Consider the following 19,749-nt stretch of genomic DNA (forward strand, 5'->3'; position numbering starts at 1 on the left):
AGGCAATAATGGAAGAATTGAGGGCCAAAAAAAGTATAAAGCAGAGGAAAGTCCTGCATTATCATTAGTTACTTAAAATGTAAATGGATTAAATTCTCCAGTTAAGGGCAAAGATTGGTAGAATGGATAAAAAAAAAAAAGCATACAGCTACATGCTGTCTACAAGAGACATACCTTAAATTCAAAGACAAAAGTAGGTTGAAAGTGAAAAGATGGAAAAATATATACCATGCAAATATATCAAATATACCACGTAAAATATACCAAAAGAGAACTAGAGTAGCTATACTATAAGTCAAAAACAACTATGCAGGACAAAGACAGGCATTACATACGATAAAAGATTCAATTCAACAAGAACACATAACAATTATAGGTATCTATGCACCTAGCAGCATAGGCCCAAGATATTTGAAATTTATACTGGCAGATTTGAAGGCAGAAATAGACAGTTCTACATTAATAGTTGAAGGTTTTAATACACCACTTTCAATAATGGATAGAAAATCTAGACAGAAAGTCAATAAGGAAATAGAAGTCTTGAACAATACTCTAAGTCAAATTAGACCTAATGGACATATATAGAATATTTTATCCAACAGTAGCAGAACACACATTCTTCATTTGTGCACATGGATCATTCTTCAGAATAGATCATATCTCAGGTAATAAAATAAGTATCAATAAAATAAAAAATATTGAAATTGAACAATGTTTCATCTCCAACTACAATAGGATGACTCTAGAAATTACTAAGAGGGAGAAATGGGAAATTCACAAATATGTGAATGTAAACAACACTCTCTTAAACAATCAATAGGTCAAAGAAGAAATCACAAGGGAAATCAGGAAATATCTTGAGACAAATGAAAATGAGAACACATTATACCAAAACTTGTGAAGGCAGTTCTTAGAGGGAAATTTTTAATCCTAAATGCTTACATTAAAAAAGAAGGAAGTACTCAAATCAAAGACCTAACTGTTCACCATGAGGAACTAACTAGAAAAAGAACAGCAAACTAAATCCAAAGCTAGCAGAGGGAAGGAAATAACAAAGATTAAAACACAGATAATGGACATGGAATAGAGAGAAGAAACAAAACAAAAATTTGGTTCTTTTTAAAGATCAATAAAATCAACAAATCTTTAGCTTGACTGACAAACTACAAAGTTTCTCTCTAAAATGAGAGAAAGGACATAAGTGAATAAAATAAAATGAAAAAGGGGGACATTAGCACTGACCCCTCAGAAATAAAAAGGATTCTAAGAGGATACCTGGAACAAATGTATGCCAATAAATTAGAAAACTTATATGAAATGAAAAATTCTTGGAAACACGCATACTACTTACACTGACTCAAGAAGAAATAGAAGATCTCAACAGACCATTAACTAATAAAGAGATTGAATTAGTAACAAAAACCTACAAACAAATGAAAGCACAGGACCAATTGGCTTCACAAGTGAATTTCATCAAATATTCCAAGAAGAATTAATATCACTCCTGCTCAAAATCTTCAAAAAAATTTAAAAGGAGGGAGCACCCCCAAACTCATTCTATGAGGCCAACAACACCCTAATCCAAAGCCAGATAATGATACCACAAAAAAGAAAATTACATATAAATATCCTTCTGAAGGATATGGATGCAAAATCCTCAAGACCAATACTAGAAAATCAAATCCAACATCACATTCAGAGAATTATACACCATGATTAAGTGAGATTTGGCCAAGGAATGTAAGGATGGTTAAACATAAGAAAATCAATTAATATAATATACCACATTAACAGAAAGAAGGACAAATAACACATGATCATTTCATTGATTCAGAAAGCCATTTGACAGAATCTAGCATTCTTTCTTGAAAAAACACTAGAAAACTAGGAATAAAAGGAAACGTCCTCCACATGATAAAGGACATATATGAAAAGTCCATAGCTAAGAGCATACTGCGAAAGATTGAAAGCTTTCTCTTTAAGATAAAGAACAAGACAAGAATGCTCTCTGTCACCACTGTTATGCAGCATTGTACTGGAAGTACTAGTGGTAGCAATTAGGCAAGAAAAAAGAAACAAAAGTCATCCAAATTGTAAAGGAAGAAATAAAACTTTCCCTATTAGCAGGTGACATAATCTTACATACAGAAAATTCTCAAAAATCTACAATAAAGCTACAAGATCTAATAAACAAATTCAGCAATGTGGCAGGGTACAAGATCAATGTCCAAAAATTAGTAGTGTTTCTATACACTACTAATAAACAATCTGAAAAAAAAATGAAAGAAAATATTCCATTTGAAAGAAATTTAAGAAGACCTAAATAAATGGGTCTTTATATAAATAATATATAGTGTCCTTCTTTGTCTCTTATGATGTCTTTACATTTAATAATACATTTAAGAAATAGAAGGACATTCCATGTTCATGGATTGGAAGATTAAATATTGTTAAGATGTTAACTCTACCCAAAGAAATTTACAGATTCAATACAATCCCAACCAAAATTCCAACAGCTATCTTTGCAGAAACAGAAATATATAGAGGCTAAACAACATACTCTTAAGCAACCAGTGAGTCAAGGAAGAAATTTCAAGAGAATTCAGTAAATATCTTGAGGCAAATGAAAATACAGCATATAAAAATTTATGGGATGCAACAAAGACAGTGCTGAGAGGGAAATTTATTGCCTTAAATACTTTTATTAAAAAAAGAAAAAGAGCAGAAATCAAGGAATTAGCTTTTCACTCAGAAGAACTAGAAAAAGGACAGCAAACTAACCCCAAAGTGAACAGAAGGAAAGAAATAACAAAGATTAGAGCAGAAATAAATGAAATTGAGAACATGAAAACAATTGAGAAAATCAACAAAACCAGAAGTTGTTTTTTTTGACAAAATCAATAAAATTGATGGACCATTAGCTAGGCTGAAAAAAGAGAGAGAGAAAGAGAGAGGATACAGATAAATAATATTGGAACTGTGAAAGGAGACAAAACCACTGGCCCAACAAAAAGAAAGGAAGTAACGAGAGGATACTATCAGCAACTATATGTAAATAAACTGGACAATGTACGGGAAATGGGCAACTTCCTAGAAAGGCATGAACAACAAATATCAACACAAGAAGAAATAGATGACCTCAACAAACCAATCACAAGTAAAGATATTGAATCACTTATCAAGAAGTTCCCAAAAAGGAAAAGTCCAGGATGAGAATGCTTCACATGTGAATTCTTCCAAGCATTCAAGAATTAGTACCAAATCTGCTCAAACTCTTCAAAAAATTGAAGAGGGTGGAAAGTTACCTAACTCATTCTATGAAGCCAAAATCATCCTAATATCAAAGCCAGACAAAGATACAAGAAAAGAAAATTACAGACCAATGTTTTTAATGAGCATAGATGCAAAAATCCTCAACAAAATATTTGCAAATCAAATCCACCAGCACATTAAAAGAATTATACAGCAAAACCAACTGGGATTTATTCCAGATATGAAAGGCTGGTTCAACACAAGAAAATCAATTTATGTAATACACCATATCAATAAATCAAAGCAAAAAAACCATATGATAATCTTGATTGATGCAGAAAAGATATTTGGCAAAATTCAACATCCTTCTCTGATGAAAACTCTTCAAAGTATAGGAAAAGAAGAGAACTTCCTCTATTCCTACAGTTTGAAGGATCCTATAATGTTAAAGGGAATATAGGAAAAACCCACAGCTAACAACATCCTCAATGGGGAAAGACTGAAATCTTCCCTCTAGATCAGGAACAAGACAAAGATGCCCACTGTCACCACTGTTATTCAACATTGTGCTGCAAGTTCTAGCCAGAGCAATTAGACAAGAAAAAGAAATAAAAGGCATCCAAATTTGAAAGGAAGAAGTAAAACTCTCACAATTTGCAGATGATATGATACTATATTTTGAAACTCCTGGAAAATCTACAGCAAAGCTACTAGAGCTAATAAATGAGTATAACAAAGTGGCAAGGTACAAGATCAACACCCCAAAACCAATAGCGTTTCTATATACTAGTGATGAACAATCTGGGGAGGAAATTTAGAAAAAAATTACATTTACAATTGCAACCAAATAAATAAAATATTTAGGAATAAAGTTAACAAAGAATGCAAAAGGCCTATACTCAGAAAACTACAAGAAATTGCTAAAAGAAACCATGGAAGACCTAAGTAAGTGGAAAGACATCCATGTTCATGGATTGGAAGACTAAATGTAATTAAGTATCAGCATTACCTAAACTGACTTATAGGTTCAATGCAATACCAATTAAAATCCCAACAACTTACTTTGCAGAAACAAAAAATAATCAATAACCAAACTTATTTGGAAAGGCAGGATGCCCCAAATGGCTAAAAATATCCTGAGAAAGAAAAATAAAATGGGAGGTCTCACACTACTTGACTTTAAAGCATATTACGAAGATACAGTGGTCAAAACAGCATATTACTGGCATAAAAATAGATATACTGACCAGTGGAATTGAATTGTGTGTTCAGAAATAGACCTTCTCATCTATGGACAATTGATCATGGAAAAGGCAGTCATGCCTACCACCTGGCATAGAGTAGCCTCTTCAGTAAAGGGTGTTTAGAGAATTGGATATCTACATGCAAAAGAATAAAAGAGGATCCATATCTCACACACTATGCAAAAATTAACTCAAAATGGATCAAAGACCTAAACATTAAAGAAAATAAAACTGTTAGAAGAAAATGTAGGGAAATATCTTATAAATCTTATAATAGGAGTTGGTTTCCTAGACCTTATAGCCAAAGCATGAGCCATGAAAAAAGAAATAGATAAATGGGATCTCTTAAAAATTAAGCACTTTTGTGCATCAATGAACTTTGTCAGGAAAGTAAATAGGCAACCTATGCAATGGGAGACAATATTTGGAAACCACATATCAGATAAGGGCTTCATATCCAGAATATATAAAGAGATTCTTCAACTCAACAACAAAAAGACAAACAATCCAATTTAAAAATAAGCAAAATATGTCAACAGACACTTCTCAGATGAGGAAATACAAATGGCTAGTAGGCACATGAAGAGATGTTCAACTTCACTGGCTATTATGGAAATGCAAATCAAAACCACAATGAGGGGCAGGTCATGGTGGCTCAGTGACAGAGCTCTCACCTGCTATGCCAGAGACCTGGGTTCACTTCCCAGTGCCTAGCCTATGTAAAAAATAACCACAATGAGATATCATCTGATACCCATCAGAATGGCCATTATAAAAAAAAAAAAAGCAGAAAACAAGTGCTGGAGAGGATGTGGAGAAAGAAGCACACTTATCCACTGTTGGTGGGAATGTAAAATGGTACAACCCTTCTGGGAGGCAATTTGGTGGTTCCTCAAATACAATCTCCATATGATCCAGCAATCTCATTACTAGGTATATATTCAAAGGAACTGAAGGCAAGGATACAAATGGACATTTGCACACTGATGTTCATAGGAGCATTATTTATGATTGCCAAAAGATGGAAACAGCCCAAATGTCGATCAATGGAAAAGTGACTAAACAAGCTGTGCTGTATAGACAATGGAATATTACTCAGCTGTAAAACAGAATAAAGTAATGAAGCGTGTAACAACGTAGATGAACTTTGAGGACATTATGCTGAGTGAAGTTTGCCAGAAACAAAAGGACAAATACTGTATGTTCTCACTAATATGAACTAATATTCATGAGCAAACTTTGAGAATTAAAGTTAAGAGCACAGGTTATCCCCCAGGATGAGTCTGACCCTGGCACTATGGGATCAACAATGCCATCCCGACAAAAGGGGGAAAAGAAGTGTAATCAATGAAATATCAGTGGTTGAGAGAGTTCAAATAGAGTAGAGAGGCTACTCTGGAGGTCACTGTTATATAAGCTTCAGTTAGACATTTCTACTATCATAACTACCAACCCTCAACCAAAACCATTCCTGGCAATCCTAAAGAATACCTAAGGCATTATATAAGATTCTACAAAGGTTCCATGCACTAGGGTAACTTTCCAGAAACCTACAACCTTTAGATGGGTCCCTAGGCCAGATAAGTACTGAAATGCAGAGAGCCTAGCCTCTCCAGAGCATCAGTTAGTTCCATCTTCGCTATCCCATATAATTAACAGCCTGTTCCTACATGAAAAAGTTAGGATGGGCATAGCCCAAATATCCCTAACGAGTGAAAGAAAGATTAAAGGCATTGGTGGTGTTATACAGAGAAGGTTGGGCTTAACAAATGAGTATGAGTGCTGAATCAGTATGTTGATATTTCTTTTAGCTTCCAGTACCTTAGAGTGGTTACCAATAAAAACATAAAATTGTGGAATTGTAACCCATACCAAACTCTGAAATCTGTTCTATAACTAATTGTTGCAATGTACTTTGCAGTTTGTCGCTTTTTGTATACATGTTATTTTTCATAAAAACTAAAAAGGAGAAGGAAGAGTATAATAAGGAAGATAGGATTTAACAAATGAGTATGACTGCTGAATCAATATATTGATATTTCTTTTGGTCTCCAGTGTCTTGGAGCAGCTAGAAGTAAAAATGAAAAATTCGTGGAACTGTAACCCATACCAAACCAAACTTTAAAATCTGTTTTATAACTACTTGTTAAAATGTACTTGGAAATGTATTGCTTTTTTGTGTATATGCTATTTCTCACAATTAAAAAAAAGCTAAAAAAAAAAAAAAAGAACAGAGGTTATGAGGAGATAGTAAGAGGATAGAGAATGGGCATTTGATGCTGAAGGAATACAGATTGTGCAACAGGACTGACTGTAAAAATTCGGAAACGGCTAGCACTACATTATATTATGGTAACACAATAATATAAATATACTGAATGAAGCTGAATGTGAATATGGTTGAGGAGAAGGGCTAGGGGCACAAACGACACCAGAAGGAAAGATAGAGGATAAAGAATGAGATGATATAATTTAGGAATATCTCGAGTGGACAATCATGGTGATTAAATGTACAAATGTAAGACAGTTTTTACACGAGCCCATTCTCTATCCTCTTACTATCTCCTCATAACCTCTGTTCTTTTTTTTTTTTAGCTTTTTTTTAATTGTGAGAAATAGCATATACACAAAAAAGCAATAAAAAATGGCAACATTGAAAGGTGTTGAAAATGGGACGGTATACAGGAAAAAGTACAATCAGTGCAAGCTAGGGTCTATATTCAACAGTAACATTGTAATACGCTTCCACTGAATGTAACAAAGGCTTTTTGCCAAAACTAAATGTCAACAAGCAGGGGATATGACAAAGGGGTATGGATTCTTTGTGGAAGAAAAGGAAAGTTTTTCATATAGAATATGGTGACAAAGGCAAGTCTATTTACTCAGGTTGCATTGTATGATGTGTGAATAAAACTGTTTAAAATGAACACAGAGAAACAAGTGCTAGAGAAAATGTGGAGAAAGATATGTAATTATTTACTGTTGGTAGGAAAGCTGAGAGGTGCAGCCCCTTCAGAGGGCAGCATGATGGTTCCACAGGAGGCTAGGGGTGGGGTTGCCATATGATCCCAAAACCCTGTTGCTAGGTATATACCTGAAGAAACTGTGTGGGGCACATGAACAGACATTTGCACACTATTGTTTATGGTGAAAATGTTCACAATTTGCAATGGACTCAGGTGCCTAAGGGTACATGAACTGAGGATGGGAAAGAGGAACTGTGATATATACTGTCATGGTTAGGGACACGTGTCAACTTGGCCAAGTTGTGGTAGCTGTTTATCTGATTGGGCAAGTACTGGCCTGTCTCTTGCAATGAGGACATTTCATGGGATTAGGTCATGATCAGGTCAGCTGCATCCACAGCTGATTCCATTTGTAATCAGCCAAAGGGGAGTGTCTTCTACAATTAGTGATGCTAAATCTAATCATGGGAAGCCTTTTAAGGACTCAGAGGAGACAGGCATTCCTGCTTCAGCTGGTGAGCCTCTCCTGCGGAGTTCATCCAGACCCTCCACTGGAGTCATCGGCTTCACAGCTTGCCCTGTGGATTTTGGACTCTGCGTTCCTGCGGTCACATGAGACATTTTTATAAATTTTATATTTGCAAGTGTTCACTGTCGATTCTGTTTCTCTAGAGAACCCTAACTATATACATACAAATCTGATTTTATTGAAAACAACAAAAATCTTGACAATGCATTTATTACTAAAAAAAAAAAAGCTAAACAATAGAGAGGTCAAGAGGCTGAGGAAGTGTGTGGGTGTGGATGTGGGTTTTGGGTGTGTGTAAGCAGGGGCTGATGAAGGAATTCCTCTGGCTCTAAGCCCTGTGAATAAGAGCAACATGACTCATAGTGACCCTGGCCAACCTGGCAAAAAAGGAGCAGCTAAAATGGAAGTACACTCTCTGTCTCATTTACTGTTGTACATTCAGCCCAATTCAAAGTGCTTAGCAATCATGAAACATATCTTAAAGAAAGGCAGGAAGGGATAAGAGAGAGGGAGGAGAGGGTGGGACAAAGGAGGCAAAAAGGGAAGCCATGATACAAGGAGACTAGAATTTAAGAAAGGGCAGAAGCAACAAAAGTGATGAGAAGGAGAAAGCACCTATCTGATGGGTGGAGCTCTTGGAAGTTAAACACTTGCCATTGAATAGGAGCAGGTGTTAGAGATCAGACAGTGTAGGAGAAAGCCAGCCCAACCGTTTGAGGCTGAATGAGGACAAAGAAGGCCTTGCCTGCAGGGTCAAGGCTTAACAATCAATAGGATACTGAGAGGCAAGACCACACCTCTAGAGCTTGTTACAGAGAGCCTTGTCATGGCAGCATGTAAAATAAACCAGAACATTTGATTTGGTCTGAATAACATCAGGATGCACAGGACCCCACAGCCTTGGTGTCCATATAGGAACTTGTCACCTGGAGAGGAAGGAAGACAAGAAAAGAGGATCCCTGATTTGGGGCCTCCAAGATCCCCTCAGGAAGGCAAATGCTTGCCACATAAGAGTAAACAATAAATATCCATTGAAAGAATCAGTAATGCTGTGAATGAGGAGAAATAGCACATGGCCCTGTGGTTGGCTAGTAGGAAAGGTCATAGCCACCCTGAAATGATTGGAAACCTAGCGGGTCATCCTCCCACAACCCCTAACTCTGTCCCCACAAAGACCTCTAGATCCCAAAAGCACTGCTACAAAACAAAACCCAGGTAGAATTTTTATGGTTCAATATTTACCATCTCTGAGGATCTAATAACATCTATAACCTGGAAAGTTCCTAACAACCAACCAAGAATCCAGAGACCCCTCAACAGCACTTTTTCTCCTGAGTTCACTGGTCTGGTCAGGACCTGTGACCACCAGCACCAAAACCAGAGGACTGTCTCCCAACTGTTTAGGAGAAACAATCCTCCCACAGCCTCTGCTCCTGCCCCAGGGCCATGACAGAGCCACATTCATCAAGATCAGGCAGGGGTCTCCGGGGACACTTCTCAAGCCCCACCTACCTTCATAGACCTTCCTCAGAAAGCACTGCTGGTGGCCTTCAGTCTGGCAGATGCTTCCCCAGCTCTTGCAAACACCATCAGCATTGATTTGGTCATATTTGAGACATTCTAGAGCTCCAAAGTCAAAGCCAGAATAATGAGGCTCCCTCTGGGACCAGCTTTGCTGCTGGTCAGGAGAGGGAGCCCCACCCAGCCTTCCTGGAACTCCTCCAAGGGATTCTGGGAGGAGTCAGGCGTGCCTCTGGGGACAAAGAGCCTAAGTACAGACACTTGCAGGAATGAGGTTTCCAGAGAAGAAAATCATGAACTAAGACAGAGGCCCCCCCAAGCCCACGATCCCTCACAGGCCACTCCTCCCAACCCATTCAGTAGCAGCCCTCATCATTTGCCCTCATCACTCCTGGACAACAAACCTCCCTGGCTGCTACTGAATGAGACAGAGGGTGCAAAGCCTGAATGAAAATGGGGGAGAAAGGAGGAAGAAGAAAAGGAAGAGGAGCAAAGTGGGGCCAAAAATAAAGGAGGAGGCAAAAGAGAGAGTGAGGGCAGAAGGGGAGAAAGAAGCATGGACAGAGCTGTGTAATCACCTCTAAAGGTAAAGCTAGTGAAGGTCCTTGTACCTCACTCCTCACCTCCCATGGTCTCACCATCCACAGCTTCCTGTAGGGTTCTGGTGTCCTAGACCCTCTGCCCAACTCCCACTTCCTCCCAGGCACCCCCAGGAGCTCACCTTGCAAACAGCTCAACAACAAGGAAAGGGCCAGCAGCTGTAACAGGAGGTGCTTACCCCTCCTTTCCAAGGAGAAGCTGCAGGCCCCAGGCCCTGAGAATCCACTTTCTAAGCCCAGGCTGGGAGGAGCAGCCAGGTTGAAGGGCTGAACTCACCAGTAGTCAGTAAATACAGGGCCTGTGAGGAACCAGGGCCCAACCTTTCTCCAAGCATCACTGGCTCTGCTTGCTTCCACAAGCCTGACTGAGGGAGATGCAATCATTCTTCCTTGCCTTCTTTCTACCTCTGTTTTTCTACCTATAAAAAGGCAGAATATTATTTCCTACTCAGCCAATGGTCTTGTGAGATGAACAAGTGAAACTAGACGGGTAAGGCACACCATGCCATCATCTCCATACATAAGGGATGACTTCTACGAATCTGGTGTGAGTTAAAAATTTTACGTCTATTAAAATGACCTCAGGAAAATGGATATGGACCTAGACAAGTGCTAAATGAACCCCTGAACACAAAAGAGCAGATTTGGGCTTACCTTCCAGGTTGCAAACAAAATAGAGATTTCCTATTGTTTTCAGCCTTGATAAAGGGGATTTAAAAATGCTGATCTCAAGAAACATTTCTGTATCTTTGGATTCAGTCTTCTCTGCAGCTCAAGACACATCCCAAAACCTGATTACACCTTACCCAAACATAGCCAACCACCAACAATTAACGTAGTCCATATCCAAAAGGAAAGTAGAGAGTCAAATAGATACTTGTACACTAAGGCTCATAGCAGTATGATTCACAGTAGTCAAAAGGTGGAAAATCCCAAGTGTTCAAAAACAGGCTTTAACCACAACAGAATACCTGGCTATTACTTTTTAAAACATTGACCAGTTATTCTGTCATCTTTGAGTTCCTGTGGTGGAGAGATTTGAAAGTTTGTGTAAGTTTGTTATCCACTTTTCCCAGGTGATAAGAGTGGTATGCTCATAAATGTTTAACAGCTTGCTTTGGGGCAAGAGAAGGTGGAGAGAATCCTCATTTGTAGCATTTGCAGATTTCTGGGGCATAAGTGGCCAATTTCAAGCTCCTAATGATATCATTGAGTGGAGAGTTGGGAAAAGACATGCAGTTGCACCCCATTATATGGTTATTTCTACCATATGGATAAAATGAAAATAAATAACCTTAAGAGCAGAGATAATGGTAAAATTGTTAAGAAGATGAGATTTTGAATATTTATTACCTTTGCTCCTAATATAATTTGATTGCCAGTTTATACAATATAATTTTTAAGAGGGTGTTATTATAAACTTCATTAAGATAAATTTGACAACTTAGTTAACTAAGACAAACTCCTTACAAAATATAACTTATTAAAATTGACATAGTACAAAATGCAAAATCTGAAAAGCCTTAAATCCATTAAATTGAATTCATAATCAAACATCTTCCTTAAAGAAAATACTATGCCTTGATGTCACAGATCAATTCCACCAAATATTTAAGAAATATACAATATAATTTTTAATTATGGCTGTGTTCAACAACCAGCTCACAAAATTCCTGAAATCTCTAAAGATGTCTGGTTGTGTGGGCTCTGTCAGCACTTTGGTTTTTCTGAAATGGTTGACTGGTTCATGTTTTGTAAAATTCTCATGTAGTGCACAATTCTCTGGAGTCTCCTTTTATGGAAGCCCAGAATTTTCCATACCATCAATTTCTAGTTTTTCTGTCCCCAAGAGTTCAATTCTCCACTTATCTCTTCCTTGTTGCATTTCATTATAAACTGCAAGAGGAAACTAAACCACACTTACTTCATTTAATTTGGAAATCTCTTTGCTAAATATCCAAGTTCATGACTTTTAAAATCTGCCTTCCATCCAAAACCAGTAGTCAATTTTACTAAATTCTTTGCCAGTTTAAAGCAAGGATCACCTTCCTTCCACTTTACAATACATACATCATTTCTGCCTAAGGCCTTATCAGAAGTATCTTTAGAGTTCACATTTCTACCAACAGTCTCTTCAAAGCATTCTAGGTCTTCTCTATCAAGCTCCTTGCAACTAACTCTTGCAGAATCTTCCTTTTACCATTTAAAAAGCCGTCCTGATATGTTTGGTATTTGCAAACTATAGCACTCCACTTCTCTGGTACCAATATCTGTTTTGGTTTATAAGCTGCCAGAATGCAATATACCCGAAATGAGTGGCTTTTAAAAAGGTAATTTAATAAATTACAATTTATTACAATTTTAATGTTATAAGTTTACAGTTCTAAAACCATGAAAATGTCCAAACTAAGGCATAAACAAGAGGTTACCTTTACTCAAGAAAGGCTTATTCCATCTGGAACAGCTCTGTCAGCTGGAAAGTCACCTGGTTGATGTCTACTGGGGCTTTGGGTTTTGGACACTTCTCTCAGCTTGAAAGGCACACGGCAACATCTGCTAGCTTTCTCTCCTAATTCCGTAAATCTTCCCCGGATGCACTTCCCTTCCCCATCTCCAAAGTTCTCTGGCTGCATAGACTTTGTTGGTTTTTTGCAAAATGGTTCCCTCTTAAAGGGCCCCAGTAAGCAACCCCACCTTGAACAGGTAGAGACACATCTCCATGGAAACCGTCTAATCAAAAGTTACCACCCTTTCAAACAGAATCAAGAAGTTAGCCTGGAGGTTATTCTTATGCATTACACAGATATTCCTTTTAAGTTTGTGGTGTATTGGAGTGACTGGAGGGAAGTACCTGAAACTGTTGAACTGTGTTCTAGTAACCTTAATTCTTGAAGATGATTGTATAACCATATAGCTTTTAAAATATGACTATATGATTGTGAAAACCTTGTGTCTGATGTTCCTTTAATCCAGGGTATGGACAGATGAGTAAAACAAAAATAAGGATAAAAAAATCAATAAATAATAGGGTTGATAAAGGGTAAAAAAAATGGGTAAATTGAAATACTGGTAGTCATTGAGAGGGAGGGGTAAAGAGTATGGGATGCATGAATTTTTTATTTTTTATTTTTATTTCTTTTTTCTGGAATGTGATGCAAATGTTCTAAACATGATCATGGTGATGAATACACAACTAAGTGATGATATTTTATGAGCCACTGATTGTATAATATGGTTGGATTGTATATGTGTTAAGATTTCTCAATAAACATATAAAAAAAATTTCACCCCCAATTGGATGGGTCACATCTCCATGGAAACAATCAAAAGGATCTTGCCCAGCAATAATGAATGAGGAGTAAAGAGTATGGTTTTTCTGGGGTACACAAACATTGAAAACTGGCACAATACCCCAAAGAATTAAAACCAGGGACTCAAACAGATATTTGTGTGCTGAAGTTCATTTTGTGTTATTATTTACAACTGGCAAAATATGGAAGCAACCTTTATTAGTCAGGGTTCTCTATAGAAACAGAACCAACAGTAGATATCTGTAAATAAGAGATTTATAAAAGTATCTCATGCAACCAAGGGGACATAAGAGTACAAAATACGTAGGGCAGGCTGCAAGCTGGCAGCTCTAATAAAGGTCCTCAACAAACTCCCAGGAGAGTCTGGTTGGCTGAAGCAGAAAAAGAGATTGTCCCTTCTGAATTCTCCTTAAAAGACTTTGAGTGATTAGATTAAGTATCACTCATTGCAGAGGGCCTCCCCTTAGCTGACTGCAGATGTAATCGGCTATGGATGGAACCATTATACTCATGATTTAAATCCACAAAATGTCCTCACAGCAACAGAAAGGCCAGTGCTTGCTTGACCAGAAAACTGGGCACCATCACCTGCCATGTTGACACATGAACTTGACCATCATCACACAACCGAAGTGTCCATCAACCAATGAGTGGATTTTTAAAAATGTGGTGTATACATAAAATGGAATATTATTCAGCTGAAAAAGGAACAACATTCTGATACATGCAACAACACAGATGAACCTTTAAGACATCATGTTGAGTAAAATAAGACATACAGAAGAGAATAAATATTTTATGATCTCACTGATATGAAATAATTAGAAAACCAAATCATAGAATCAGAAAGTAGAAGGCAAATGACCAGGGGGCAAGGAAGGTGTAGGGAATGGGAATTAAATGCTTAACTTGCAGAGTTTCAATTTGGGGTGATTGAAACAGTTTGGTAATGGATGGTGGTGGGGTAGAACAACATTGTTAATGGAATTAAAAGCACCAAGTTACATATTTGAATGTGGCTAAAAGGGGAAAATTTAGGTTATAAATATAGAATTAGAATAAAAATTTTAAAACAAAGAGCAGAAAAAGACTCATAGGACTTTTCATCACAAACAATAAGCCCTAATTGAAACCATTAATATAGTTAATAATACAATCATAACTATATAATTGAATCAATTGTAACAAATGAACCACGCTAATGCAATGTGCTAATAATAGTGGGGTATATAGAAATCCTGAATTTTCTGCATGGTTTTTCTGAAAACCTCCAACTTCTCTAATAAAAAGAAAAGTTAGAATTTCCCTCTCCAAGATCCAATTGGAAAATAGGGTCATGTGAGGCCCCCATACTAGGGTCTCTTGAGGCTACTGGACAAGGCAAAAGGAGGGTGGCAGCAACACCTCTGCCCAGAGCAGACACAATCTGATAAAGGAAAGAACAGTCACTGCTGATGCACAGCTTTCCAGTCTTAAAGTGAGCATGTAAACTCAGATTTGCATATGTATTCCTCTTGGGAGTGAGGTGAGGGGGATGTCAACAAATACAAAGTTTTTGGATGAATTTATAAAATACATTTCCCTTGGATTTTCAGTACTTTTCAGCTTTAAGTTGGGCCTGGAACCATTTTCTTTTCTGTCCATACTTAAGTGAAAATTTGCACACACATCCAATTTTCTCTACCTGTTCCCCAGTGTATGATTACAAAACTCTCTAGAAGAAAGAGTTTACTCTATAGAGCTATTATTTCCTCCAGGTGATCTTGGGAAGATTAGATTTCCTTCCAATAGCAATAATTACCTTATTACCTTAATAATAATTACCTGAATATTTATTTAATGTCATATACTGTGCCAAGAGCTTTATGAGCATTTTCTATTTGATAAGGAAAACTTTCCAATATGGTAGGTACTATTATTCCCACTTTGTGAATAAGTAAACTGAGAGTAAGCAATCTACCCAGGTTCACACAGCTGGCAACTTAAATTCCAAAACTGGGGATCTGAATCCCTAACACCTCACCTGTGGACTTCCAGGCTTGACACAGACCCAGAAGACTGTGACTTTGCCTGGGACTTTCCATCCTTTTCCTGGGGCATGTAACTATGTAAGCAGAAATTGTTTTTCTGTGATCTCCATCCCTACACCCACACTACAGTAAGTTTATTCAATCTGACCTTCATTATAACTGGTTCTTTTTTAATGCCTTGGCTTTCTGAGGGGCTTTACTCTAAGCCTCAATCAGGCCTCCATAAGCATATTGACTAAGGAGAATTATTTTGTAAAAAAGTTTTTCTGAGACTTCTAATTAAATTAATTCTGAAGAACTCAAAGTAAGAAGTGGGCCCTGATGCTTAGCACAGACCTGAGGGATCTACCTTATTGAGCTTCTCCCTGACTTCCTACAAAAGGTACAAATCCAGAAGACCCTCCTGACTCCAAGTACAAAGTGCTTCTTCTCATGGATTAAGTGCTTCCAAATAAAGGCATCATCAAGGTGATGTTTTCTTCCCAAATACTAGCTGTGAGCAATCCTTGGCTCCCCTCTCATATGGCAGGGCACATGATGGTGTCTACTGGTCTCTCCCTTCTCTTCCAGGTTTCATTTATTTTAGCTTCTTGCTTCCATTCTTTCTCCCTCTCTGTTTGAATTTCATTCTCTTATAAAGGACTCCAGTAACAGGATTGAGACCCACTCTGATTGAGGTGGGCCACACTTTAACTATAGTAACCTCATCAAATGTCCTACCTGTGATAGGTTTTTACTTACAAGAATTGATTAGATTTAAGAACATGTTTTTCTGGGATAAATACAGCTTCAAATCCTAACAGTGAAGAAGGGATTCTCCCTGCCCACATTGGGTTCTGGGGATGGCCAAATACATGGCACTTGACACTGGTTAGCTGAAATGTAAAGCAGTTTATTAGTCACATATATTCACAGCTCAGGAGGAGGATGTTGCATGCCACACAAGGTCATTCAGCAGTTGCACTTGGGAACAAAGAGAATAAGTATGCTGTGGGAGACAGGATTTGCATTACCAAGAAGGTGAAATAGCTGCTGGTTCCCATGGGAGAATGTGATTGGATTTTGTGAATAATTCTGTAAGCTGGCAAGGAAATAAAATCTCCTTCTCAGGGATAACCAGTCACTGCATCTGATTCCCTTGATACGGAGGGTGAGTTTTCTAGGGGACCCTACCTGTGGAAGTAGTTCTAGTTAAGCCAGTCAAGGATCTCCTGGTTTCACCAAATGTCAAATTAACACAAATATATGGGGATAGATTAGAGGCCTTATAATACCACAGTGGGAAGGAGAGCTAACCTCAAGAATTTAGAGCCTACAGTGATGCTCTAGGTAAATATGTGGGAGGCAGGGAGAAGATAATACTTTATATTTTGAAAAACAAAAGACATGCTAACTGGTATCATACAATAAATCATAAAATATGAATTTTGATAAAATCATGACCGGGAATGCTGAGAAAGAAGATCACAGGCTCACAGTGGGAAGCAGGGCCTGGAAAGAGAGAGCTAAAACCATATACCCCTAGGCTCCCTGTTACCTTGATGATGAGTGGGAGGAGGGGCTGTGATGTGAAATATTTATGTTTACCAAAGGGGTGGGAAGACCTTCAAAGATTTACAAGGCCTGCTGTGAGGCCTATCACTGTCAGTGGAAGAAACTGCTTGCTGGTGGTTGAGGGTTGAAAGAAGTTCCTGGAATGACTTCTCTTGTTCCCAGGCCCATGGGGTAGGGAAGACTATAGACTGCAAATGTGGTTTGTGCACAACATTTTCATTAAATACCTCCAAAACAGACAGTGCCTCCCGGGCAGGATTTCTGCCATGATCATGCAGCTTTACCTAGTACCTCTCTTCTTTCTTGAGAATACAAGAAGACAAGGGAGTTCTGACAGCCAGCTGGTTACATCTAAAGCTTCCCTATAACCTCTTTTCTTGTTACATGATGTTTAACTAAAGGACAAAAACTAAATTGTAAGGTAGGATAACTTGACACACAAGTCTGTTTTTCTTACCTCTCTTCTAAGAAGTATCTAGGATTTTTGTATTCACTTGGCTCAGGAACGGGTGTTCTGACAGAGTACAGCAGGAGCTACTTAAACTGGAACCCTGACATCCTTGAGGGAACAGGATGATTATCTAGAAAGGAGAAGAAAGGGAGGGTGCCTTTGAGAGTTATGCAAGAACTCAATCACTTCTCCCCACCTCCACTTTTACTACCCTGCTCTGAACTACCGTCATCACCCTGGATTACCCCAATTTGCTCCCAGTTAGTTTCCCTGACACCATATATGAACCCCACATCAACTGTTTTTTACCACAGAGTAGCCAGCCAAGTCAATTGAAAGAATACCCCCACCCAGACCCTCTGGAAAACTGTGCTCTACCAGGAATACTTCCTCCCACTCCCTGCTTGAATAACTCTCTCTTTCAAGTCTATGCTCAAATATCACCTCATGAATGAGATCAAGCTGCCACTTATTTGATGCTGCACACTCAGCACTCCCAATCCCCCTAACCTGTGCTATTTCTATCTTCATCTCTTGTCACCTTCTCAGAGACTATTAATTTCTGGCTTTCTTATAATTAAAGTTTCACTCACTCCATTGAATACCAGAGGCTCTGAAGAATCCCATTACCTCTAGAGTGATGAAGGACACAGGGCAGCTGGCCAACAAATATGTGGATTAACAGCTTAATTTCTCCAAGAGGGGAAGGAACTTAAGCATTATCGTTCCCACCACTGATATGTGGCAATGGCTGAATGGCAGGTGACTCCATACATGGCTGGTGGTACCTCAGGAAGGTGGACGCTCATCTCCATGGATTTAGGCCTGGCAGGAATCAAGGGAAGACTCCACATGAAGTAAAAACAGCAGAGCTACAGGACCAAGGTGCTTCAGCACAGGCATTTCTTCCCTAAGTCCAGGCAAAACCTAAACAGGCTTCCACTGATGTGTTGCTCTTCCTAAGACACCTCTCCTAAAGGAAAAGAGAGGTGGGAAGAAGCTCCAATAATGACAGAGACTGAACATCCTGTCAACCAGGTAAATGGTGGCTGGGGTCAGAGTTGCTTTTAAGGGGTCAGAGTTGCTTTTAAGGAATGAGAGGAGGTGATATCTCATGGCAGCACATTCATGCCTACCACTTTTGTACTGCAGCCCCAGATAAGCCTTCAGACAGTCCATACACATTACATAGGATTATTCAAGGGACTGTGATTTGTCTTCTTAAGACTTTATCTTCTTTGTGTGTCACCTTAATATTATGTGAAACTGAGATCTCTCACAGACCCATGCCTTCCTGATCTTCTCACTCCAGAACATAGAAAATCTTTTTGACTAGTCTGGGACAACATTATAGGTATAAGAAAAGGATAGGGCTGTGTAGGCACTTTCTCTTGACACACCCGTGCACTCAAATTCCATACTTAAGAAGAAGGCAGTTGTCCTCCACATGGAAAAATTTCTACCTGGGGCTGGTTCCAAGAAGCTAACAACCCCCAAATGCCTCCAAACATAAGAAAATAGCTTCGAGTCCAGGATCTTAGTGGCTGGTGGGTAGCAAGGGTAGCACATTGTCCTCTCTAGACCCTGTCTCCTGTTGCTGCCTCCAGCATGCTCAGAGACATGCCAGACTTGGACTAATATAGGCTGGTGTGTAAGTTTTCTTCACAGGAAATCCATAAAAGAAAATGTCCTCCAAGCCAGGACCCAAGGCCAGCAACTCTTTGGGGTTGTTGGATGAGCTCTGTAGGCCAGAGAAGGAAGAATCAACAAAGGAAGTACATATGGCTCTGAGTATGTTCCAAAGGAAGGAGACACAGGTAGACAATATTAGTCATGGTGTCAAATCTGCTTGTGGGAGGCAGCAGCACCCAACTCCTTTCTGGCTCCTCTCTAATCAGCACCCAAGGCCTAAGAGGTAATGGACAGGTCAGAAGTTGGGTAACAAGCCTTCATGTTGGTCTCAGAGTTTCTTGTCTTAGTCACCTGGAGCTCACACAAATCAGGGAAATGCACAGGAGAAAAATGTTCTCTTCAGAATCTTGAAAAAGGCAGAGAAGTTTGAGAGGAAGGCAGAGTATGGTGGCCTTGCAGGCATGACATGTCCTCACAGAATCAGGGTTTCTCCATCATGGAGCAGCTGATCTGACCTCTAGCACACTTCTGTGTAGGTGTCCATGATAAGTATATGGCCATGGAGAAACAGGGCAAAAAGGAACCTTCTCATTGGCAGAGGGTGGGGGAATTCAGGACTGAAGGTGAGGTGAGGCCCTACAACCTATCGTGGCAGAGGAA

The 19,749-nt window shown here is 38.7% G+C and overlaps 1 protein-coding gene across 5 annotated transcripts in view; it reads right to left on the reverse strand.

The window, feature by feature from the left end:
• Window positions 1-19,749, reverse strand: part of CHEK1 (checkpoint kinase 1) — a 161,558-nt gene that overhangs the window by 32,040 nt on the left and 109,769 nt on the right. For all 5 annotated transcript variants that reach the window (XR_013156485.1, XR_013156482.1, XR_013156487.1 and 2 more), the window contains exons 17-18: window positions 18,088-18,282; window positions 17,464-17,587 (exon numbers count right to left, since the gene is read on the reverse strand). The gene's annotated coding sequence lies outside the window, so the exon portion shown is untranslated. The remainder of the gene's footprint in view (window positions 1-17,463; window positions 17,588-18,087; window positions 18,283-19,749) is intronic.

Source organism: Tamandua tetradactyla, chromosome 8 (assembly GCF_023851605.1).
Source record: "Tamandua tetradactyla isolate mTamTet1 chromosome 8, mTamTet1.pri, whole genome shotgun sequence".
NCBI lineage: Eukaryota > Metazoa > Chordata > Mammalia > Pilosa > Myrmecophagidae > Tamandua > Tamandua tetradactyla.